The sequence below is a fragment of the Anomalospiza imberbis genome, chromosome 4 (genome assembly GCF_031753505.1).
Source record: "Anomalospiza imberbis isolate Cuckoo-Finch-1a 21T00152 chromosome 4, ASM3175350v1, whole genome shotgun sequence".
NCBI lineage: Eukaryota > Metazoa > Chordata > Aves > Passeriformes > Viduidae > Anomalospiza > Anomalospiza imberbis.
This window is the reverse complement of record NC_089684.1, coordinates 69,730,863-69,754,406: the sequence shown is the minus strand read 5'-3', so window position 1 is coordinate 69,754,406 and position 23,544 is coordinate 69,730,863. Positions and strand designations below refer to the sequence as shown.

General features: G+C 41.4%; 1 long non-coding RNA gene across 2 annotated transcripts; it reads right to left on the bottom strand.

Moving 5' to 3' along the window:
- Positions 1 to 5,486: 5,486 nt before the first annotated feature.
- Positions 5,487 to 8,592, bottom strand: LOC137473491 (uncharacterized). 2 transcript variants are annotated; one of them, XR_010998851.1, is made up of 4 exons: positions 8,395 to 8,592; positions 8,070 to 8,261; positions 7,341 to 7,387; positions 5,487 to 6,974 (listed from the first exon to the last, which is right to left on the bottom strand). It is a non-coding gene; the product is annotated as an uncharacterized lncRNA (long non-coding RNA). The 2 variants fall into 2 exon arrangements; XR_010998850.1 differs by lacking the exon at positions 8,395 to 8,592 and having other exon boundaries at positions 8,070 to 8,371.
- Between the last annotated feature and the right edge of the window lie 14,952 nt (positions 8,593 to 23,544).

The window sequence follows — 23,544 nt, the reverse complement described above, 5'->3', positions numbered from 1 at the left end:
TGAGGTTTTTGTAGTGTGTCCTATTCAGTCCCATATGAAACCCATTAATCTTTGTATTTATAAATGACAGCACAAGCTGTTGGGCAGTGAGGAGCAACCTGTGGAATTTGGTTCATGTGGTTGTACAATGTTCCCCCTGTGCCCTGTGCAGTCCAGGACAGAGCAACTGGAAGCAGAACCTCTCCAGGAGATCTTTGTCAGGCTTAGTGTTTATAGATCCCAGATAAATCATGGTGGTTTTCTTGCCCCTCTTGCAAAAAGATGAAATGATTTGTGGCTTTGGCATTTACAGACTCCTGAGCTACAATAACACATATTTTGGAGACACAGTCCTGTGACAGACTTTGTTCTACGGGCAAGGCTCACGGCACGAGGCTGTAGATGGTCACATGCAGATACAACTGGGGCTGAGCAGGGGAACTTGTGCTCCCCTCCCAGCTGCTGTGTGGGACAGGCTCAACATCACTCACACTGCAGCACATGCCAGGGTTTTGATCCCTGGGAAATGAGTGCTGTCCATGAGCAGGTCTGATGCTTTATTATCCCTAAGACAAAATCAGCAGAATCTGCAGCTCCATGGGAAGGATTAGGCATGGTGGGGGGTAGATGTCGTTTTAATGAAGACTTTAGGCAGAATTCTGATCCAATTTAAAAGATCCCTCCATAAAATATTAACCCAAACCCCGTTATTATTACAAAGTCTGAGCACAAATGCTACAACTCTCCTTGGGGAGATTTGTGAGATTTTTCCTCACACAGGGCTGGGATGTCTCAGAGCCTCTTCTCCTCAGTCTTCCCTAACCTTATTTCTGAAAAAGAAGATCAGGAAGAGAGAGAATTTGCAATATATAGCTCTTTGCACATTTGACAGACAAATGCAAAAGGCAATTAATACCATTAGCTGCAATTAATAGTGCTTAAAGAACAATGCCCAGGAGGCAGCCACTTAGGGCTCTCAACACAAGCTGCTGATTTTAACAAAGAAGGACCTTTTTTCTGGTATTAACTAATTATGTGTTGCTCTAGGTACTTTCTCTCTTTCCTTGCAGTGCAACACATACCAGAAGGAGGAGGAGAAAAGCCTTTCATTTTTCCCCATCTGGAGCTCTAATATTAAGGCTCAACCACTACTAATAGGCTAATGTTAAACTTTGGCAGTTTTCAATTATGCTCATATTGAAGCTCAAAATTTCCTGTGCTTACATCTTATTGCCTGACCAACTTCTTTTCATAGCTCCATTTTTTAGTTCAATAAAATTCAGCAAAAGCCCCTCTGGCAATACTCATATTGTTTTTCCCTCTGTTAGTTTCCAAGTAATGTGAATGTGGATGTGACTAAAAGCGCTGAATTATCACTCACTGGCAGCTCCCTGACAGCCACCAGTTGGGTTCTCAGTCCATCTCAGTTGCACAATAAAATACACTGGTTTGAACAGCTTTTGGGGTGGCTTTGCTGCATAATTCTGTTTGGCTAAGAATATTCCAGCTATTCATAAGAGGCTGGGAATTAAACCAGCATGTTATGCTTGTTCGAGATGTCCTTATAGGATACATCCCTCTGAAAGGACTGGATTGCTTAATTTCTCTAATATTTCATGGTATAAATCCTTGCTGTTGAATCCAAAACAGTCAGTGCCCCAAAACTTTCCACCCAAATTTCCAATGTATAAGTTCCACTATCCCAGGTTGCTCCAAGCCCCATCCATGTCCTGGCCTTGGATATTTCCAGGGATGAGGCAGCCACAGCTTCTCTGGGCACCCTGTGCCAGGGCCTCCCCACCCTCAAAGGGAAGAGCTACCTGCATTTAATTAATTGCTTCAAAGCAACCCGCCTTACATCGTTCAAGGTTCATCTTTCTTTTTAAATCAATCCCTTAACTTTAATCAGGTCCTTATCCCAGGGGGTGCTTGGGCACTGAACAGCCTCCCCATGGCAGTGGTCACAGCACCAAGCCTGACAGAGTTCAAGGAGTTCATTTGGAAAATGCTCTCAGGCACAAGGTGGGATTGCTGAGGTTGTCCTTTGCAGGACAGGAGTCAGACTCAATGATCTTTGTGAAATCCTTCCAACTCAGTATTCTGTGATTCTATGATTAAAATCATTACTCAGGCTTGTTTCTACCTCTTCCTAAGACAGGATTATTTATCTTACTTCATTGTCATTCTGAATAAACAAACTTAACAGCTTTAATAGTTATTGGCAGTTTAAAATTGCCTAAATACAATCAGATCTCTAAAAAGTAGCCAAATACTGCTTTTTCATGTCCCCAGATGTGTTTCTCTCTTAACTGTTTAAGGCCAGGTTGAAATAAATGTGTGCTTTGCTGCTGAGTCCAAGAGCCTTCAGTTTGGCTGTCACTACATCACATTTTCAAAATGCAATGACATACACATGCCTTTACCACAGGGCTTATCAGCCTTCTCTCTCCTCTCTGTGCTTTTTGTTTAATAGGTTCTGCACCACTTCCCAAACCTAAAGAAAGATAAAAAGAGCAGGACCCAACCAACACAAAGAGCAGATTCCTGTGAGAGCGAGCTCCAGGGGGATGCAGAATCTGTGGCTCTGGTGAGGTGACTTGGTCCTTGTGCTGGCACACCCAGAGATTTCTTCCCTTGCCTTTTCACTGCCTTTGTCTGCCTCCCACCACACAGCTTTGCTGCCTTTTTGCCAGGAATCTGCCCAATGAGGGTCACCCTGTACCAAGGACTTTGTTTGTCACCATGTACCAAGGACCCTTTTATTCCCTAAAGGCTCTCCCTTCTCCTTTTCTGACTGACCTTCCCTCTCCCTGTCCAACAGAATGAAAACTCGAGCATTTCCTTGCTGTATTTACAGTGTCATAAAAATATATCTTGCTGAGGGACATCCATTCCCTGGTAGGATTCTGTTTAGGGTAATGGGAATCCATTGTGCAAGAATATAACCCTCTGATTTTTATCTTGTGCCCTTGTCTTCCCTTTGTGTCTCACAGCACTTTAATTAAGCTGCAATTTGGAAGCTCTGTAAGACAGGGATATATCTGTCTTTTGTCCCATAAAGTAGTTTATAGAATGTCATAAAGACAGAAATTTTGCAAATCAATCTGTTGGCGTGTCACCAATAGGCTGGAGGTGAGGTAATAGGGAGTTCAGGAAATGCAGAGCTCAGGGAAATCTCCCTGGGTTTATTGGGATTTGTTAATAAACTCTCAAACCCAGAGCATTCCATTCACGCCCATCTGAAGGACTTTCTAGGACAGAGCTGGGCCGATTTTGAAAACATATTTTCATTCCTTCCCTATTAATTCCATCAGTGGCATTGTGCTATTCTCAACAGCAGCTATGATTAGGTTTATCCCACATTAATCCAGAAAGGGGGAGCTAGATATTTAAAATGTACTAACTTTCTCTTGAGATGATAAGGAAGGAATTACATATGGAATAAGGCAGCTGGAGAGGGGAAGAATATAGGAAGGGATATTTTAGCCTAAGGAAGAGCTTTAGGAAATGTTTAAGACTACATGGGAACAGCGATCTACTGGAAAAGGATAAAGGCAGAAAAAAGCCAATCTAAATTAGGAATTTAATTCAGACTAATGGCTTTTACATGACATTTGGCAGAAAAACTAACAGTTCTGATATACAATTTTTTTTTTTTTTTGCCTTCTTATAGGAAAATCACCGGAACTGAGCTTGAGACGATTCAAGGGTGCAGCAAATCCAACCAACACCACCTCCAAAAGGCTGCTGAGGGGGGACAAAATGTCCCTCACCCTCGATTTGAATTTTTTGATTTCCACCGAGACACAACCCCAGCAGTGTGACATTTTGCTTTGGAAAAGGGAAACAGAAAATAAACACAGGAGGCAGGGAAAATCTGTGCATAATCACCGCTGCATTGGACATTTAATTTATCACCTGGCATATCTCTGCATAAAAGCCACCATGCTTCAACTCAACCCTGCATGCCCTGAGAGCAAAGTAAATCTGGCATGGACAGAGAGCAGACCCAAAGCAACTGATGTCCTGAAGGCAAGATTTAAGTTCTGTTACAGAAAAGGGAAGGAAATGTTGATTTTCCGATCATCTTTGACTCTATAATACTTTTATAGTTTCCTTATCACACAGACCAAAGCTGTCTCATAGGGTTTCTTTTACCTTATCTGTTGTTAATATCGATATATTCTATCAGTTATCTTAGCCTTGACTCACAATATATCAATGGCAGAATATTTCTTGGCATTTCTTGAATGACATTTAGCACAGCATAGAAATAACATGAATTTTTTGAATTTATAGTCACCTCTGTGTCCTCTGCTTTTTTGGGATCCTTTTCTCCAAAACCCTCTCTTTCGTTTCCAAAGCTCCCTGCCCCATTGGGTACTACTGAATAGGCACTGGTAGCAATTATAAAAAGTTTTATTAATCTTGCTTGGAAGAGTCACAGGCAATGGGAGTGTGGGCAAAAGGGAGATGAAATTCATGTTGCAGAAATGAGATTGCAGCAATTAAAAAGGAGGGGAGAGCATGAAGAAATGAGTCTCCAAAGAAAGGGAGGAAGGGACACCTTTAAAATGAATTAGCAATTTACAAGTGCCTCCAACCCCTCTGGTAGAATTAAACATGTTTACTCGTTTCCTCAGCATGTGCGTGTTCTGGGGAGTGACAAATTAATTAATATTAAATATCTAGCCCATGGTCTGCCTCAGCTTTCAAGGCACATTATAAATATTGGCAAGAAAGATCATTAAAAACAACACAGATCGAATGTTCAGCTTAATTTGTAGGAATTGCCTGGTAGCAAAGGTACTATGAAGATGAATGAGTTTGTTAAAAGGGGAGAAGATTTCAGATATCAATTTGTAAGAAAACAAATAGCTCCTTCCTCCCTCTGCAATGTGGCCAAAAGCACACACAGAGCAAAGGGGAAAAAAAACCAAGTTTCTCTTATTACCATGAGAGGCTCACAGACTACTGAAAAACAACATGTGTCTAGTTCTGCCTCTTGACAGGAATTTTTGAAGGGCTGGACCACAGCTACCAGCAATTTCTCAGAGTCCTCTATCATAATTTCTCACCTGCTGCTCTCTGCTCCACCACACACTGACCTGTTTCTACCTCTTGCCCCTTCTCTGATGGGCAGCACGAAATCCAACAGTAGGATGCAGGAAACCTGCAATTTTCCTTCCCTGGGGCAATGTATAATTAGAACCCTTTTGGTTTAGGATATTTTAAACCAGGTGAAAAAGCATTTGAAACATTGAAAAGGGAATTTTCAGACCAACTGGTCTTAGAAGAACTTGTACTTCTGACAGATGGGGGGAATCTGTAAAGCCAGATGTTTTTACATCTCTGATCTTATTTTGAAGATCTTCAGTTTCATAAGGCTGAAAGTTATTTAGAGTCATAGAATTACTGCATCAGAGAATCAGAGAAAAGCTGTCTTTGAAAAGGAGCTCTGAAGGTCTTGTCCATCTACTCTGCTCAGGCAAGGTCACCTAGAGCCAGTTGTCCATGACTGGGTTGGAATGAGATGGTCTTTATGGTCCCTTCCAACACAAACCATTCCATGACTCTTTAATTTTATGATTCTTTAATTCTATTAGTCTTTAATTCTATGATTCTCTGATAATAAACTGTGGGGAACTATTTTTGTTTTAATTATTATTACAGAGATTTCACGTAACAGACTCTAACATATTGTAAGTTAAGACTGACCAAAAATCTTGTCAGTTTAAGACAGACCAAAACTCCGTGTTTAAGAAAAAAATTTAAATCTCCACAACCTTATTTTTTTTCATTTATGTGTCATTGCTCACAAACTTCCATTCTTTTCTCCATAAATCTCTCTTCCTAGATTTCCAATAGGTTTTATGAATTGACTATAGTATATAAAATATGGATTTTAGTACCATTTAGATGAGGTTTCTCTTCTTCTCCATTTTTGGGACAGATATTTTACCAAGACAATGTTAAAATAACACAGATCTTCAGATGACAGTCTGGCAATATCTCAAAATCTGGGAAGACAGAGAATCCTTTGGGGAAAATGATGAAAATGCCAAGGATACAGAAGGAAAAAGATAACATCTTCATTGCTGGAACATGCTCACCAATTTTGCTGTGGATAGAAATGATTGCACAGATGTTGGACATCACAGAGAAAATGGATGTGCCCACTCCGGAATCTCACTGCTTTTAAAAACCATGGAAGTTTTATCACAAACCCATCCATGATTTTGACACCAGTGCTAAAAATGCTGTTACAAACCCCACAATCAATAGGCTGGGAGGTGAACCAATCCTTCAGAGCAGCTCCTGCTGTCACAGTCATTACCGAGTGGCCACATCCCTGCAGGTGTCAGCAACCCCTGCAGGAAACTTGCCTTTTGGAACACTGAGAAGTTCTGCATGGATGCAGGGGCCAGAACAGAGTCACTTATTTCCCTCGTGACAACATTTTTCAGGGTCTGAAACGTGGAGGTCCAGCACCAGTGAACAAGGCTGTTCTGGAAATCAGAGCCACCTTTACTTTTATAGAGCCTCTGGAGGTCTCTTGTTCAAAGTGTGGTGCAAATCATAAGTGCAATTACATCTAAATATTTGGGAAGCATTGTACTACTAATACTAATTTTATTTTTCAAAAAGGTTGCAGAATCAAGGCTTTCATTATATGCCACCACTTAAGATTCCAAGTTCCTCTTGCTAAAGAGGCAATGATAGCTTTGGTGTCTGGGCTAAGATCCAAATGAGTAATTACATTCTGCAAGCCAACATTCTTCCTCAAGTTTTATATGAGATAAAGTTCTTTTCACTTAGCAATGTTTCTTTTTAAAGACTGACGTTTTCCAAGCCAGAGGCAGCTGCATTTCACTGGTGGGTGAAATAATCCCTATGTAAACATAATTTGAATAAATCAAGTGCTTTGTGGTTTTCAAAATGCAACGTCCACTCCAATTCATGGTTTTCATTTGTTACATGCATGGGATAAAAACCTGTAATGCAAAAAATACAAAATCCCATCAAATATTTGATTTCAGGGAACAGCCTAAGGCCAGACAATGGGGAAAAATGCTTTGGGCAATTCACTTTTGCTTTCAAGTGTTTTGTTCATAAATAACTTTTAATGAAATGGCATTTAAACTGCAATATAATGCATGTAAAAATAAAAGAGCTCCTCACCTGCTGAAACTTCCATTAACAAAACTCACAATAAGATAAACTGAAATGAAAAAAATCTCTGAACTTCCTCGAGATATATTTTAGCAGTCTCCAGCTCAGTAAATAACTAATGGGTGTGAGTTTTTGCTTGTGTTCAGAAACATAAGCTCAGAAGCATAGATCCAAAATGCTTTACTTACTAATGATTCTCAATGCATCAAAGCTGAGAGGTGCCGAGGCACAGGAGCTGAAATGAATAAGAAAAAGGCAGCAGTGAAATATCCAGGCATTTTAAGGTGTTAGCAAATCAGAGCTTGAACTTAAAAATATAGTTCTTTTCAGAAAACACAGTGCGGAGAACTGCTGTCTGCAATCTGTGGATCATTGCTCAGTGGATGTTGCCATGTCCAATGTTTTATTTCAGATGAGTAGTTATAGCCAAAGACAGGGCAAGTAGTTTCCTTTGGATGTTTTTCCCATGAATGATCCTCTTTTAAAGAATAAAAGGAAAGCTGCTCATACAGCTCTGCTAGGAAGAGGAAACCCCATAGTTGTTTGGGGTAGGATCCATGCATAGATCCCACAAGGAAGAAAAGTGAAAAAACATAAAAAAGAGGATGGGAAACTTGTGCTAAGGGAATAACTCCTTTCTCGAGGTGTTTTGTCTGCACCAGGCATTTCTCTGTGGTTAGGGTGGTCTTGTTTTATCCCTGCTTACCTTGGATGTGCTGTCACCCTCCTCATTCCCTCTCAATCTCCAGCCAGGCCAGGAGCATGTTGCTGCCTTGTGGCAAAATCCAAAAGACTCAGCCCACTAGCACTGTTCTGTGACTCTATTTTGTTCAAATACACAAGTTTGTTGGACTAAAAACTTGGAAGCTAAGCAGAATCAATCATAAACAATGTTATTACTGCACAACAGTTCTTACCAAGCTAAACCTTGTTATTGCAAGGTATTGATCAGACTGGTCGAATCTCTCATAGCTTAAAGGATTTTACATCATTTACAGTAATTACAGTGTCTTCCTAAGTGCCAAAGGTGTCTCTGAACTCCCTGAAGGACATTCTGAACAGGCAGAATTAAGTGATATTTTCCCAGTTACTTCTGTGAAGCCAGGATTCTGTATTTTTGGAGAAAAATTTATATTTATGTATCTATTTCTGAGGGTTGTCCTCTCCCGGACCAGCTCAGTGCCATGGGGAGCAGCAGGTCGGGGCATTGGCTTGCTGTCCCCACATCCCACATTGCATAACCTGGCACCATCTGCTCCCCAGCTGCAGGGAAATCCCACATGTGGTTCCAGTCACATTAAATCTGAAGCTGGAAAAGTGGAGACACTTCATGTTCCCTCTGAGATAAAAATACCACAGCTTCCTTCTGCTGTGCTTGTGGGCTCGCTGCTCGGGAATTTCGTGCTGGAATTTTGCCTCCCCAAATGCTGCCCTGCCCTGCTCTGAGAGCCTGCACCTCACTTAGACTGAGGTGCACGAAGGTACACTCAGGAAATGTGCTCATTTTCCCTCGGTAAATCGGTGTTTTTCATTATATAATCATTATATAATAATTACACCCTTTTTACAGCCCAGCCAAGGGCTGGCACTCTGGTAGTAAATAAGTTTATCAAAGCAGCAATCACAGCCAGTCATTCCCATTCATCTCAACGACAGGCAGTGACTTTACAATCTACCTTGGGACATTGTTTCACTATTAGAAAAGCAATTGAGAGAAAAGTGCCTTTCAACCACGGGCTTTCTTCGCAGCTGTGGATGGCATTAATGGTTTTGTGTTGGTACCTGCAAGCCTGGGTTAATTCTTGGTGACAGGCTCCCACTGGCATCTCTGTGTAGGATGAGGGCCTGTGGATGCAGCACCTCAAGATGTGTCAGTGAGTACCTTCTGACACGTGAGTTTTTTGGTGAGGATGTGATGGGAGGCACAGCAACTCTTCAGAACAGGAAAAAGGTGCAATACTCCAAATAATAGGAAAAGGTTGACAGTTTCAACTTTAAAAGTTTGTCTTCAGTCAGAGGCATAATCCAAGTCAAATAAATAACTACAGAGACCCTGGAGCAGGAATCCTTGAATTCATCTCCTCATCCTGGCAGTGATTTGAGATATGACCTTGGGCAAGGTCAAGCTCAGATTTTCTGTACCTCAGCTTCCCCATTTGCAGAGGGGTAATAATAATTCTTACTGCACAAGAAGACCAAGGGGCTTAATTACCATCCATAAACCACCTTGAAACCCTTATATAAAAGGTTCTGTAAAAGGGCAAATGTAATTACTGTTATTACAGTGGTGCAGCTATAAAATATTCATGGTATAATGGCAAGGCCAGTGAACACTCAGGGGCTTGTAAGATCAATTACTGTGCATGAATGCACAAGCACATTAGTAGGTTGTACAAGATGCCAGGCAATTTCCTTCCAACTCTAAGGTCCTGTCCTGCAGAGGGTCAAGAGCCTCAGTTTCCCACTGAACTCTATAGGAGGCCCTTGAAAATTGCAAGAAAGTTGGGTTTGAGTATTTTGCAGGCTTAGAATCTTAAAAGAGAAGTAGAAATCCTTGTCATGAAAAAAAAAAAAAAAAAAAAAAGAAGTCAACTTTTTTTTAATTGATCAGAAACCTTCTAGTAAAGTTCAATGGTGGGTTGTGCTGGTGCCAACATCCAAGAATGGAGGATTGGATTCACAGCTGCTACAAATCAAATAAATCATGGCAGCATTTCTAAAGTCAGTGTAGCTACACTGATTTATGATGGTGATGCTCTTAAGAACACAATGCGTTCTTGACAGGTTTTTTAGACACGAATGAGAGTGATTACACCAAAATAAACTAGTGCTGCACTGATAAAATAAAATAAATAAGCAAATAACTAAATCTACTTTTGTTTTCCAGAATCAGTGGTCACATATTTAAACAGAAAAAGTGTCAGGATTGGTTTGTCATTGAAATATACATTAAAAGTTAATAGATTTAGAATAGCAACTGGCTATGTTGTGGATATGAATTATTCCTGTCCCTCCTGTTCTTGTATTTGTTGTTACCTAGAGGGTCACAGAGCCAGCTGTTTGGCTTTGAAGCAAATTGTCATTAATGGTTTCCTAGCCAATTACAAGATTCACTTAATAAGTGATGGTGCTGTTACGCAATGCAGTTGTTCCAGGACTTCTCTCTCAAGGACAACACTGACATTTTTATGGAGTCTAATCCCTGTTGTCACATTGTCTGGCTGCATTTCCTCAGATTTGACACTCCACACAGCACTGCTATCATACCCCAGCCCTCCTTTCCAGCACACCTGAGCTCATGTCCATTTGGCATTTCCTCAGGTTGGAACTGGTGACAAAGCAAGACTCCTTAAAATATGAAACCCAGTGTTTCAGAGGCAATATCGAAATTTGCTTCCGTAACATGCTATGGGATTTTAAGGTAATTTTTTTTGGAAGAAGAAAACATTTCTCTGCAGCTCTGTGGGTGTATCTCATTAAAGTATAAAGGGGAAATTTCCCAGTGAAAAGGAAGCAGTCAACATTTCTCTTGCTTCGCTGTAAACCCTGTGTTGGAACTCTGGATGTTGAGAGTTTTGGGCTTTCTATGCTGAAAGGCACAGACTCTCAAGAGAGCACTATATATGACTTGTGGCTGTGGAGAAGGCTTCTAAAATTGAATAGTAGAACTGAGATTATAAGTGTGTAGTTTGACTAGAAGTGTGTAATATCACATAGTAGAAAACTTAGAGTTTCAAGTTTTAGAATATAGCAATATCTATAAAGCTAAGATAAAAGTTTTAAGATAATGGTTAGTTTTTCTTCTTCACTTTCTTCTTCATAGGTTTAAGTAGCATTTTGTAATTAGACAGAAAAGTCTATGTTATAAAACACAAGTAATTAGCTATTAAGTCAAAAGTAAAAATTATTTAAGTCTCATTTCTTAATTAGATAGTTTTTTTTCCTTAAAAGACTTTGTAAAAATAGATTTGAGGCCATTTTGTTACTTGTTAGTAAAATACTATAAAACTCACAACTTGTGAGACTATAATATAGATAAGAAATAATAAATATCCGAGTCTGAACACGAAATACCATCTCAAGCACTTTCAATCCCAACCCTAACAGAAGAAGAAAAAAAGTTAAGGAATCAACAGCCCAGTGTGAAGGCTGTGACTTAGAAAGCAGCCCTGAAGCTCTGGAGGAGCTCTGTAACTAAAATTAGGAGTTCTCAGAGCAAAATGCTTCTCCATTAGAAATTGTAGAGCTGAAACTTCAGTTGGAGGATCTATTTTCAGCGAAGACCAAGAAAATTGTGCCTACAAATATTCGTGAACTTGAGCTCCTTGACTGCTGGGTGGATTTTCAGGAAGCCCTGAGTGTGGATTCTTCAGGATCAGATGTTTCCAAGTTTCCCAGCACCACGAGAGCTCATCTGGCCTCTTTTCGTAGGGAAGGCACACCAGAACTGCAAGTCCTTTGACTAAAACCCACATTTCCCAGCCCACCAGGCATTTGACAGCACAGCTGGCCAGGTTCCAAGCTCCCAGCTCCTGGTAGTCTGTCTAACTCTTTTCCACAGAGGAGAATGTGCCGATTCCCTCTATCCTGCTCATCCCAGCAAAAGGCAGGACCGGTGGGAAGCACATTTTGATTTTGGAGAAACACAGGTAGCCTTGGTGTGGTCAGACTACCCCAGTGAATTTTGAATTAAAATTTGGAATATTTAAGATCTGCAGAATAAAAATGCTGTAAGGAAAAATAAAGCAATGGCATTGATTCAAGATTTTAAATTTTTCATAACTTCAGGATCATTTATGGAACTCAAATTTTCCTTTACGGGTGGCTTTTGCCTAAGACTTAACAAGTAGATGACGTTAACAAAGCTCTCTTGGAGTACAGGACCCCAAAGTTTTGCTGTAATTTAGGGCAAATATCTTGAATTTCTGTTCATGTCCAGCACCCCTGTTTCTTCTTACATCCTGGTGTTTGTTCAAATCACATTATTACATAAATATGCTTTGCCCATGAGAGGACTGAGGGAGAATAGATGCACAAAGTGATGAAAAAAAGGTATTTAAATATTTAGTGAGAAAAATAGTAATCATAGAGGGATATTCAAAAGAAGAAAATGGCAAATACCATGTAAATTAGCAGCTGATGAAGATCTTCCACTGTCTGAAATATTCAACATCCACAGCTTTTGAAATGGAGTTCATGATGCAACAATTTTTTTTAGTGGGAAATTTTGAGACAATATTTCTTTTACCTCACATCTTTTATAAGGATTTGTGCCTTTTTTTTTCAGTGTAGGGCTCTTCATCTCTGTTTGAAAAACAGTGCAAGGTCAGAAACCCCAAATCCATTAAAACTGCTGCAACCTCAAGAAATTGAAAAAGTTAAGATTTAAAAAAATAATAATCCTTTCAGCAGCCAAGACGAGATAAGTCCATAGCTGATGGGTAGAATTCCCTAAAGTTCCTGCCCAAAGAAAGTCCAGCCCATGCAATGGTTTAGGCCAATCCTTTCCCTCCTGCACGTCCCAGTCTGTGGGACCACTGGCAATATTCAGATTAGATGTGCATAAACCTTTGTAGAACACCAGGTCTGACCAAATGAATGAGTTCAACACCTCCAAATATCATGAGTTTTGCAAGAAAATCTTGCCCATTGCACTTCAAAACCTTCCCATCCTGCGTGTCTTTTGCTGTGCTCCTCAAACACTGGGGAAATTTCCCCCTGCAGTAACAATTCACAGAACGAGTGTTTGAACAATCAGACTTTGTGAACAATACGTTTATGCATATGCATTAGCTGTCCTAAAACTTCTGTTTAATGAATAATCATAAAGATAATGCTGCTGATTCCCTGACTCAGGCAGGATGTCATTTTGGGTTGCATACTTAAAAGATGAGAAAAATTAGGACATTTCAGGCATGAGAGTGACACCGAAAGTGATGACAATGGAAATATCAAGGCTGGAATGAGTGATGTGATAGATGAGAACACTGAAGAAATTTAAGAAGGGTGGGAAAGAATAAGAAAGATGAAACTTGTGATGGATCTAATGCCCAAGATATAAGAATACTGGATGTGGTACAGAGGGGAAAAACCAGCTTGCCTTAGAAAGATAGAAGGGTGAAGATAAGTTAAAGCATATTTCCCACAGCAGGCTCTAGAAGGATCATTCAAAGCAGTAGGGAATAATTTGGGAGCTGCAGTTTGTGCCAGGCAGAGGCAAGGATGGATGGTGTGACACTGGGATGCAGAACTAGGTGTTTAGGTCACCAACAAGACTTGTATCTTGTCTGGAAAATCCTGGCTTCTCCAGATGTGATGGATGCAGAGCCAAGCAGCCTTGCAGCTAACCTGAGTGATAACCAGAAACAATGTCCAGCTGACAGAGTGGATCCTAAAGGAAGGGGGCTGGTGATAGAAGAAAAAATGCAAAATCCAGCCAGCTTACAATGGGAAAATGAGGATTTAATAGGTCCTTATTAAGCCATCCCAGAAGAGCTGTCAGAGAGCCAGTCTGATACATGAGAGTCAGGCTGAGGGAGATACATCACAGGCTGAGAGCTGTGAGGCTTCAGAAAGGAGCTAATTGCTCTCCATCTTTCATGTAGGCTGGGCAGGGACTGAAGTTCCCTGCACAAAACACATTCTCTACAAGGGGAATTTCGTCCCCCTCAAAACACAGCCACCTCTCTGGTGGGTTGGCCAGTTTCATCTTTTCTACTAGCACTACCAAATAGCTTTGGAAGAGTTAGCAGAGAGTAATTTCCCTTATTTGAAACTAATAAAGTAATTTATGTGAGCAAAATGTAATTATCCAAGCTGAAATCCAGCCAGCGGATTGGTTTCACATTTCTGCTGAAGGAAAACCAGCAGAAATAGGCAGGATTCCTTCTGAAGCTGGAGTATGGATTGAATCCTGGCTCAAGTGGAATGAGAGGGCCCTGAAGAATTGCTCCTGAAAGGTGCTGAGTTGACCATAGCCCTCCCTCTCCTCAGTGTGACAAAGGTGCTCAACACCTTTTCTCATGGCCTGGTACAGCACATGGATGAGGGTAGTTTGAAAAGCTGACCTTTCTGAAGGCAAAGGGAGATTTACTCTCATCTCCTACTGGAACAGGAATTGGCCAATAAACATTTCCTTTGTGCTGCCAAAAATAAGCCTAGTGTTGATCAATCCTGACCCTGCAAGGGAATTGGATTTAACAACATCATAGTCCCAAACGGCCTGGCTGGAAGATGGCCAGGGCATAACTGAGGGTAGAAAATCTGTCAGGCTGGACTCACGGCATGTGCCTGAGCTCCTTGACACAGGTGGGGATGTGGAGAGCCAAAATCCAGCCTCACATTGCCCAGAGAAGGATTCCCTGGTGGGTCTGAGTGCCAGGTCCGAGGCTTTGCACCTCAGCCTGGCCTGAGGGGTGAGTGGCTGGAAACAGGAGCAGAGAAACTCAGGGCTGGGAGACTTTAATGTGGCTGTTCTCTGCCTTGGCAGCCCCTCCTGTGGCACATCCTTGCTGCACAGAAGGGACAATCTTGCCTTCGTAGTTAGAGATAAAGCAGGAGTCTCGAAGCAGGTCCCCTGAGCATCGGTGTCACTGCACATTTGGCTGTTTCATTTGTTCTCTGCAATGTGCCACTGAAAGAGGTGATTTCTTCTTGCAGTATTGCATCACCTCTAGGATTATTTTTTGAAAATGTGTCTTATCTACCATGTCACAGTTGTTTCCTCTTCTAACAAGCTGATACCAGTGAGTCCACCTGTGGAATTACTCCATAAAACCGACCATGAAAAAAAGAAAAACCCAAACCAAAAGGAAGAAGAAATTAAATATTTACTGGCATGCCTGCCTAACTGTCCCTTCCAGCTGTCTGCATTAAGGTTCTTTGAGGATTAATTATTTGATGCTCATGGAATGATTTGAAAGTAAAATGAGCTGCACAGTTGGAATTCACCCGTGCAATTCCTGCTGTCCATTAAGAATTTTGTCTCATTTGGCCACGTATTAGTGACCTCTAAACTGGACTATCACAAAACTCTTGTCCATTCACAAAATCACAGGATGGTTGGGGTTGGAAAACCATCCAACAACTTCCACTACATCCAGCTGCTTCAAGCCCCATTCAACCTCACCTTCATCACTTCTTTAAAACCCTTGAAGATTCCACTTATGTAGATGCTGCCTTGCTTACTGAACTTGGATGAGAAAATGATCAGTCCCTCCAAAGTCATCCAGAAGGCTTCTACCTGCTGGTTTGTCCATCACTCAAGCTACAAACAGCTCTAAGGCTGCCTTTAATTTTTGAGGCAACCTCACTTAATCCAGTTTGATAAAAAAAAAAAAAAAAAAAAAAAAAAAAAAAAAAAAGTTGTAATTATGAAGAATAATGGTGCTTTCTTCCAACTTAATTGTGTTCATGTTTCCCTTGGAGTCCCAGCCCATTAAACCAGATTATTTGATAGCAATCTCAGCTTTCCTTTAAAACATAGGCTGGATCCACCACAGGTATATATCAGTAATATACATCTCCTGAAAGCTTCCTAATTGCCACAACAAACTTCTATGAAATCCAGGAGGCAGAATCCCATCTGTTCTCAGAGCTGGAAATTATTTATGGTCAAACAAGGAGACTGTGGTCTTAAAAAACACAAAGGGAAATTTTTCCTAAGAGTAGGACCTGGCAATGTCTTTCCAAAGTGTGGCACATCTTGGCTTGCTCTTGCTTTCCAAAATGACCTACTCAACCTGCACATTAGTGTTTGCCTAGGGCTGCCTCTGCAGCCAGTGCTTTAAGCCATAGAAAATATTTACATTTGAGTGTAGAGGTCAGCCCCAGTCAGAGCTCTGATCCTGACAAATGCATTGTTTCTAAAAGGACTCCACAGCACAGATTTCACCGCCTTTTAGCAGCTGACTTTGTAAAACTGTCTATAAATAAATGGAGATGCTTTAAAGCTTTTTAAAGTTTTCTAGGGAATCTTCTATCCTTAGAGATCTTTCCACAGGTCTTAAAATAGCCTGAGTTCTCTTCCAAGGGTGTTGACTGCTCTAATTTTGCATTTGGGGATTGTTTTATCCCCAGGATAACAAAACACACAGACACTGTGATGGTTTCCCTGATGTGGCCTATCAATCTCTGTTCTTCATTTGCCACTGAACAGTGGCTGAAGCATAACAGATGTCATGGAATCGTGTCACAGAGTCAGAGGACAGTTTGGATTGGAAGGGAACTTCAAGATCTTTGAGCTCCAACCCCTGCCATGGGCAGGGACACCTTCCACTACCCCAGGTTCCTCCAAGCCCATCCAACCTGGTCTTGAATATCAACAGGCAACACCTCTCCTCAATATCTCATTTCAACCACCCCCTAATATTTATGTCTTATATCATTGCCTGTAACTAAATTCTCCTTGAAACCCTCATCCTATTTCTTGAAGCCCCTGCATCCTTCTTGGGACACATCCTAATACTTTGTCTTTTCAGGAATGATCCCTCAGCCTACACACAACGTGCTTAATTTCATGGAGCAGTGATCCCTGTCTCATTGAGATTCTAATCTAAGAAAAAAAATTACACTTGGGTTTCGTTTTATGGATACAAGTACTAAGAAACAGAATTAAAGGCACTTTTTCTTTCTGAAATTTTCAAGTTTCAAAAGATGATGCACAGAAAGGACTTGCTAGAAACAATGGAAAGATTTCTGCTGTGATATTTGCAGCTCAGCCATTGTTTTCATTCTCAGTTGCTTGAAATAGATCCTTTCCCTTCCCTTTCCTTTCCCTTTCCCTTCCCTTCCCTTTCCCTTTCCCTTCCCTTTCCTTTCCCTTTCCTTTCCCTTTCCTTTCCCTTTCCTTTCCCTTCCCTTCCCTCTCCCTTCCCTCTCCCTTCCCTCTCCCTTCCCTTTCCCTTCCCTTCCCTTCCCTTCCCTTCCCTTCCCTTCCCTTCCCTTCCCTTCCCTTCCCTTCCCTTCCCTTCCCTTCCCTTCCCTTCCCTTCCCTTCCCTTCCCTTCCCTTCCTTTCCCTTTCCTTTCCCTTCCCTTCCCTTCCCTTCCCTTCCCTTCCCTTCCCTTCCCTTCCCTTCCCTTCCCTTCCCTTCCCTTCCCTTCCCTTCCCTTCCCTTCCCTTCCCTTCCCTTCCCTTCCCTTCCCTTCCCTTCCCTTCCCTTCCCTTCCCTTCCCTTCCCTTCCCTTCCCTTCCCTTCCCTTCCCTTCCCTTCCCTTCCCTTCCCTTCCCTTCCCTTCCCTTCCCTTCCCTTCCCTTCCCTTCCCTTCCCTTCCCTTCCCTTCCCTTCCCTTCCCTTCCCTTCCCTTCCCTTCCCTTCCCTTCCCTTCCCTTCCCTTCCCTTCCCTTCCCTTCCCTTCCCTTCCCTTCCCTTCCCTTCCCTTCCCTTCCCTTCCCTTCCCTTCCCTTCCCTTCCCTTCCCTTCCCTTCCCACTAATATCCAGAAAGCAGATGGCTAAAATATTGTTGGAATGGTTTTCAGTGTTTAATTGGAATTTTTTTCTTTTTTGTTAATAATAACATTGATTTGTAACACCGTTACTTTTATATACCTCAATTTAATTTTCAATTCAAAAAAACAGAAACTTTGGGGGGAAAATGAAAGCTGGAAAAGATTTTGACAACTTTTAATGAAACCCAGTGATTTTTCAAGTCTTCTTTGGAGGAAAACTTTTTTTCTTGAGCTAAACCCTCAACCAGCTGTACAGGCAAACTTAACAAAGCAGCAGAACCTTTGTAAATCCATCATTTAAATGCAAGATCCATTGGGATGAAATGTGGCAACTGTTTAATAATGCACAGCAGCACTATACAGTAATTTAAGATGAGAAGACAAGGACAATGACACATGGAATTGAAAATGCAGCCTGAGTGTAAGCGGGCAAAATGTAATCATCTGAATGTGAATTTTGTCAGGGCAACAGAGCAGGAATTCCTGCACTCACAGCTATTGCCATGAAATTTGTAATGACAACTTGTCAAGGTGTCTTTTATGTCTTCTTCTTGGGAAATGACATCCCCAAACACAGAGACCCCAAGCATTGGTTCTCAACAACTCGGAGGAATGAGTTCCTCGTGGCGAATCCTTATTATTATTTCTTCTGAATATTCAATATATTTTTGGAGTTGCCCTTAACTGGATGTCATAAACACTGCTTAGACTTTGGGGCACCTGGAAAGGTCAAAATTGAACCACACCGAATTCCATTTGAATGTGTGAGGGTAGGGATGAAAAGCCATATTTTCATATTTATTTAGAATGCGTTTGTGTTTTTAAAAGTTTGTATTTTTCCCTCCCTACACCATTCCTCTAATGTTTTGCTATAAAGTCTCATTGGTTTCTTCTGATGTGTGTGGGCTTATTTTGCTGCTGGAGTGACCATTTAATGCCAAAAAATGACACCTGGTGCATTTTAAAATTCCTTACCTTTAATTATTTGCAGAAAAATAATGTCCCTTTGTCCAGCAAGGAATATCCACTCTGGGTATCAAACAGTATTTCAACTCATCATGTCTGGACCAAAAATGAAGCACTTTGGAGGTCTTAATAAGTCAAAAATAAGCACTAATCCAAAGATAATTCATTAGATGAACAATCAGCTCCAGCAGAACATTTCCCTTCCCCTTTCCTTTCCCACTTGTGCAGGGCATGAGCCCCCTGCCCCACAAAAAAACAATTGATCATTGGGCAGGGAAATAAGAGCTGAGGGTGGATAACGAAAGAAACATTCCCCTTGAGGAAGTCACTCTCTCTCAGTCACAGAAGAAGAAAGAGTGAGCGCATTATGGACCTATTTTTGTGTCATAATTCCTTTTGCTATGTGATATTTCCCAGGGTTCTACGACTGAAGAGGTGAAGCTCTCTCTATCTTCATTAGCAGGGAGCTGGGAGTCAGGGGAGCTGTTCATTAGATAGAGAGATCAGACAGTCATGTATAAAAATAACAGAGCTGGGGTAGGAAATCAGCAGTGATCAGGGAAAGGAGTGGAGCAGGCAGAGTGAGGAGTGAGCAGAAGGAAGCACGGTGGTAAAGGAGTTCTGTCTGGAGAATCCTGAAAAAGTCACGGTGGGAAGGAGTGAAGCAGATCAGTGGGATGGTGGGATACTGTGGTCAGGCTAGTGGGATGAAAAATGGGTAAAATATAAACAAAAGTATTGGCAACCCTGGCTAAAGTAAGAAGATAAATACCATCCACAAAGAAACAGAAGTATGGATTAATGCTCCTGACTTCCCACCTTTTCCCCTCTTGTTTGTTTTGTTTCTCTTTTCATCTGCTTGACAGCTCACCCTGGAAAGGATCACAGCTTTGATGATGAGCTGAGCATCTTGTTCTTACTGAGCAAAGATATAGTGGTGATAAGAAAGGAAACAAAGCAAAACCCTGAATTTCCTGAAATCCACAGGAATTTTTCAGTGACACCTGAAGATTTCAACCCCAAGTTTTGTGAGCTCTTCACTAGGAGTCTGTATCTCAGTGTAGATATCTACACTCCCTTCATAGTTAAAGACCAGAAACAGGGCTTTCAGGGCTGTCATTCACCTCTTCAAGAGGGAAATGTATAGAAGAGGTAAAATCCTAAAAAAGCCTATTTCTTGCATAAATTCTCAGCCTAGGAGGGCTTGGCTCTTGTGTAGATGTCTATAATGCAGCGAGATGAATCCTGCTGTCTGTGCCTGAAGAAGTGCAGCGTGTGATAAAGCCATGAAATCAGACTTGTGAAGGAAAGGAATGTGTCAGGCTGGGGGTCATTCCTTTCTCGCTTCTTCATCAGGCTTCATTGCTTCCCTCTCCGCTTCCCCAGATAAGTCGCTCTCAGGAGTAAAAATGAGAATCCTCCAATCTGTGACTCATTTGAGTGCATAATATTGCCTGCAATGAGGGGTGCTGGAGATGCCTGAGGCAAGTCTTTCCATCAGCTCTGGCGGGACTGGGGAATGATGGAGGTGTTGGATGGAGGAACTGGCTCGAGCTGAGCTGGTGGAGGGAAGCAGACGCTGAATTAGTCATCTGTCGTGATGAGGAGTAGAAGCTGAGCAGGTAAGTTATGGGGAGGGAAAAAAAACCCCCATGCATCATCCTTCAGTCTTCCAGACTCTCATTTCCATTTCCTAATCAAAAATGAACAGGCAAGCAACTGAAAGTTTCAAAAACTTTAAAAGGCCATTCGAAACCTGACAGGGAAAAGAAATATCTGCAGCTCTTCAGAAAGTGCTGGGATTTCTAAACAGATGGTCTGCTTGCTTTCCTGAAGTATAAAAATTAAATTGATGTTTCTAAAGCGGCATCCAGGCCTTTAAAGATAATAAGCAGACACGATGTCATTTGCACTGAAGTGCAGAAAACTCTGGTAATGAACTGTGGGAGCAGAGTGGGTCCAGTCTGCCTCCTGTGAACCAAAAGATGTACAGTGCTGGAGGTACAGATGGCACAGGCACACTCAGCTGCTCCTATATGTCTTTTGTTTAGTAAATACTATATTTAATGGCCTGCCATTAACTGCTGAACATACCAAGTTAATTTTGCATTTAAATAGTAAAACTTCAAGGAACTTCATAATTGCGTATCTTTTTAGCAAATGACAAGCCATATGCTAGGAAATTTCAAGCCACTAATTAAACAAAACATGCCCAAGCATGTTTTTTAACAAATACTGTACATCGTTGTTTAAATTCAGGGCAAATACTGTTCTAAGCACTACAAATAGCTAAAATGGTGTTTAATAAGATACACCATCTGCATTTCAAATTGATGCCACCCACATTTAAATCTCTTGAATAATCCCACTGAACAGTTACTGGGGAACAGAAATGCATTCATGGCTCGTTCCATGAATCTGATCCTACTGTTCTGGGCAATTCTCGTTGGGTTATTAAACTCACTGGGGTAAAACTGCCAAAGTGCTGCCTGCCAGCTCCCAGATCACACTCATCCAGAAGTGCACCAACCAAACCAAACTGTCCTCTCAGAGCCCTGGAAAGGGAGTATTTAGAAATAAATCAAAATGAATACGGAGGTTTTTTTTCTCTTTCACCCTCTGCCCCCATTCTTTTTAGCTACTCAGAACTACCAACATATGGAACCCTACAAACTGTGTAATCTCCAGATAACTGCTGGGGCCATCCCTCCAGCAGCTGACAGGCAGAACACTGGAAGAGAATGCACAGAATAAACCTCAAAAAAGGAAAATTACGGCATTCCAGCATAGAGACATTTTTCCACATCTCTCCCCTCAGCCTCCCCAAGAGAACAAGCCTGAAATGCAACAGCTGTTTGGTTTAGCATTCAAACATCCACCACGGACTGGGTTTGCAGGTGTTCAGAGTCCAAAGCACATTGTCTTGTCTATGCCAAGACAGCTGGTGCGAAGTCACAGGCTAATTGTGACAATTCTCCTACCAAGGAGCTACAGGGTGTAGTTATGACAATTAACATGGCACAAATGGAGCCAGGGAAGGGAGAGGCTTCAGCAAAGACATCTGCTGGGAAAATGAAGTCAGTATGTCCCTTTTCTAAAAGTTCTTGTGGTTTTTTTTGTTTTTTGTTTTTTTGGTTTTTTTTTTTTTGGGTGCTTTTGTTGTTTGAGGTTTTTTTTTTAAATTTTGGGGGGGGATTTTCTTTTCTGGTCTGCAGTTAATGTTTTCCTGTGGGCAATTATGCTCTCCCTGAGATTATTAATCAGTACAATGCAAAAACTACTTGCAGCAAAAGCTGTGGGATTGTCTTAAAACCTCTGAGAGCTTGGAAATACAGCCAAGTCTTCTGTTCTACCTGGTTGGGTCAGAAATATATTGAATGACACCCAGAAGATTAAACCAGAGCTGCTCCTGACACTATAAATAGCAAAGCAAAGCAGCAGTTCAGGGCTTCTGCCTCTCAGCATTAACTGAATTTACTTTTTAGTGATTTAGAAGGATGGCATAAAGATGAAATGTATCATTTATACCTGTGCTATGAAAGGCTCTAAAACTTGTGTGCAGAGCCCCATTAAACTGCCCCTCCTCCAGACTCCGTGGTGGCAAAGGGACCACAGGTCCTGTATGTTTTCACTGGCCAGGGCATTTCTTTCACTTTATGTCCTGTTCTCCATCTGATCCCTTCAGAAATGAGGCTCTGTAACATGTTTTGTCTTTCCCCCTTACAAGGATAAACAAAATGGGCCTCGACAGCAAAAAGCTGTCAAGCTTGGCTTGAAATTTTGCCACACTAACCCTGAGGCTTTGAATCATGGGGAATTTTGGAATTTTAAGATGTTTTAAGACTTTGGTTGAACTGTTTAGATTTAGAGTAGGTTTTAGGAAGAAATTTAGGAAGAAAGGTTCCTTGTGAGATGGGGAGAGCCTGGCACAAGGTGCCCAGAGAAGCTGTGGCTGCCCCTGGATCCCTGGAAGAGTCCAAGGCCAGACTGGAGAGGGCTTGGAGCACCCTGGGATAGTGGAAGATGTCCCCGCCCATGGCAGGGGGAGGAGTGGGATGGGTTTTAAGGTCTCTTCCAAAGGAAACCATTGTGTGATTCCATGAATTTTCTTTCCTGATGCTGCAGACTAGTTCCTCTCTCTCAGCTCCGCACCAGGACTCATCTGTTGTGTTTGGTTCTTCTGTGCTTTCTGGTTTTCACCAGAGGACAGAGGTGTTAAAACTACTACTGACCTTTGGGACTCGTGTCAGTTGCAAGTAATCAACACATTGAGACTTTCTAAATCCATTCCCTCCACATTTATTAGTCTCATTTCAGCTTTCAAACACTGCTACTTGTAGTGTCTCCCAAATCCCTTATGTGTGTTTCTAATGCACTTTTCTGCGAGCCACTCTAAATTTCTGAACCCAACCACTACAGCTCAAGAGACTCCTTTAGAGTCCTAAAAAACCTATTTGGGATGTAGATTTTAAACAGCTCAAATCAGTTTTAAGACAAAAAAACAAACAAACAAACAAAAAACCCAGAAAACTGAACTTCATGGAAACCACAATGCTGAACCCCTGGCAACGCTCTCAGAAATGATCCCTCACCACACTTGACTCTGGACTTGACTCTGGAAGGGGTTTCAGAAATGCTCAGCTCTGCTCCATTCTTAACAGATTCTGGGGGAGTTTTCAGCACTGACTACGTCAAAGTAGACTTTGGCCAGCATTGAGTAGTTCTGAAAATCTCATCCCTCTTCTATCAATCCATCCATTTTTAATTAAGAACAAAGAGGGGCTATAGTTGGTGTTATGGATTAATGGTCTGAAAAATTTCAGTTAAATTTACATAAGCCAAAGGAATTTTAATAAAAGCAATAAATCTAACAGTACTAGTACATTTTGTTTTCTTTCTTTATCCCTTTTTTCCCATTTTCTAACATTAGTCTCCTTGTAAAGCAGACAAATAGATATTCTTAATTCCCTTTTTTTA